Genomic DNA, 2,500 nt, shown 5'->3' on the forward strand with positions numbered 1-2,500 from the left:
TGTTACTCCCATGTCTAGCTACTAGCTATTTATCTATCTTGTGAAATAGAAAACATATACCCAAGTTTATCAACTTTGTGACTGAATGAATGGATGTAGTAAGTTAGTGTTAGATTACTATGTAGGTATTTTAGTGATAGGATGTACAGTTTTCTGGTTGATTGTGGCATATTCTTTATTGCTTTAAGTGTTTAAGCACGTCCACCCTTAGTCTTCCAGAGGCAGTGGAGGACGCATCACTTGATGTCTCCTGCACTGTCACATGGAACACTTTCTAGCTCATCCTCTCCGCCCTCTGCTTCTCGTATCAGCGGCACAAGACCAGCCCTCACTGGCTTCATTTGACACTGGTGAAAGGGCACTTCATAAGGGATATCTGCATCAATTAAATTAAATTAAATTTTAATTATATAGCGCCAAAACAATACAATTGTCTCAAGGCGCTTGGCTACAACAATGAGCAGCAGTAGGCTACTACTCCGTATATATATGTGTATGATTTATACTTTATATGTCAAAAGTATATTAAGAGGGCCTGGAGAGTAGCAACTGTAGCAACTGAGTGTGTATTTCCAGAGTGGTGGTGGCCATTTGTTTTTGGGTTAACAGGCTTAGATTTGGCCTTGCGCTTGTTGGCGTAGGTCCTCAACCTGGCAACCCGCAAGAGTTTGGAGTCTGCGGAGGCAGGGGCCGGTTGGGACAGCACTCTCCAATACTTAGAGTTTGGACTGCAGCGCCCATTTTAAACGCTCGCTGTCAGTGTTACATATTGGTGTGTGTGTGTGTGTGTGTGTGTGAAAAAAGGGATCTGGCCGCCAGGGTTCATCAGTATGCCAAGAAGCGGGAGAAGAGGAGAGGAGAGAGGTAGGAGAGGAGAGGAGAGAGGTAGGAGAGGAGAGGAGAGAGGTAGGAGAGGAGAGGAGAAAAGGAGAAACAGAAAAGTCAGGAAAACGAGGCCAGGATGAATGGCTGCAGATTGTAGTCTCACTCTAAGCCAAACATAGACATGGACAGAGAGAGAGAGAGAGAGAGAGAGAGAGAGAGAGAGAGAGAGAGAGAGACGGAGGGCGAGAGAGAGATTTTTTCAGGCCTCCATTAGTACCGTGGGAGAGATAAGAACAGTATTGTGTGTGAAGGGCAGTGTGTGTGTCTGTGTGTGTGTGTGTGTGTGTGTGTGTGTGCGAGAGAGAGAATGTGGAGAGGGCATGAATTATCAAGGGTAAAGGACATGGCCCTTCTCTCTTCTTAGCAAGAGCCTGGAGCACACACACAAAAATCACTCACTCACACACACACACACACACACACACACACACACACACAACAATCGCACTGACACACACACACACACAACAATCGCACTCACACACACACACACACACACACACACACACACACACACACACACACACACACACATACACATACACGCGAATCACACACACACACACACACACACACACACACACACAAAACACACACACTCTCTCTCTCCCTCGCACACACACTCTTATCCTACGTCTGTGTCCCTAAGTAACCCAGTGTAGGACACATTTTGGGCATAAAGCCTGTCTTAAAATGGTACCACGATATTTGTCTTGCTCATGTGTATGTGTGTCTGTATGTCTGTGTGTGTGTATGTGTGTGCAGTGTTTCCCCTAGGTTTACAGCTTGGGGGGGGGGGGGGGGACGGCGGCAGGGGCGCGGCGCGATGCACCGCGGCGGCGGACGCGCCGCGGCGGCGGACGCGCCGCGGCGGCGGACACGGACACAAACACTTAAATGAATTATGATGTTCATGTGTTTCTTTGAATGACAGCAGTCAATAAGTATAATTTTACATGTTTTATGGTAAAGGTAACCTTAAATGACTTATTTTGTGATCTGGCGCTATATTTATAAAAAAAAAAAAAAAAAAAAAAAAAAAAATTTTTTTTTTTTTTTTTTTACTTGACCTTCCAGGGGGGGCGGGCGGGGCCGTTGGGGGGGCGGGCCGCCACCCTAATATCATTGTAGGGGAAACACTGGTGTGTGTGCACGTCAGTGTGTTTTTTCAGCTGCATCCTGTTCTGTTTGGAGGACTGTTCCCAAAACTCGATTCAGAAACTTGAAATTGAGGTTATGTTCCCACACGCAAATGTTTCGCCCCCGACACAGCGCCGCTTCTAGACCCTTTGGGTTCATGCTGATGGATTACCATGGAAACAACAGCCGTGTGGATAAACAGGTCACACACTGATTGGTCTGAATATTTTGGACCAACTGTGAGGAGAATGTATCCCACATCATCCAGTACAGTACAGAGTTCTGTGTGACGACCAGTTGAAACAAGGCCATGATGAAGCTGCACCACAGAAGGGGTTATGGTAGGGGTCTGTAAATACTGTAGTATGTATGGTAAATGGTGGGGTTATGGAGATTGCAAGGGGAATCAATTTAGTGTTATTTCCATTTGATTAATTTTGTTCTGAATATCTCTCCCTCTCACACACACACACAG

At 46.1% G+C, this 2,500-nt stretch overlaps 1 protein-coding gene across 1 annotated transcript in view; it reads right to left on the bottom strand.

Annotated features, from left to right (window-relative positions):
• man1a2 (mannosidase, alpha, class 1A, member 2) overlaps window positions 1-2,500 on the bottom strand; it is a 103,131-nt gene that overhangs the window by 26,041 nt on the left and 74,590 nt on the right. The gene's annotated exons all lie outside the window — the stretch shown is intronic.

Source organism: Sprattus sprattus (genome assembly GCF_963457725.1).
Source record: "Sprattus sprattus genome assembly, chromosome: 5".
In the NCBI taxonomy this organism is placed as follows: domain Eukaryota; kingdom Metazoa; phylum Chordata; class Actinopteri; order Clupeiformes; family Clupeidae; genus Sprattus; species Sprattus sprattus.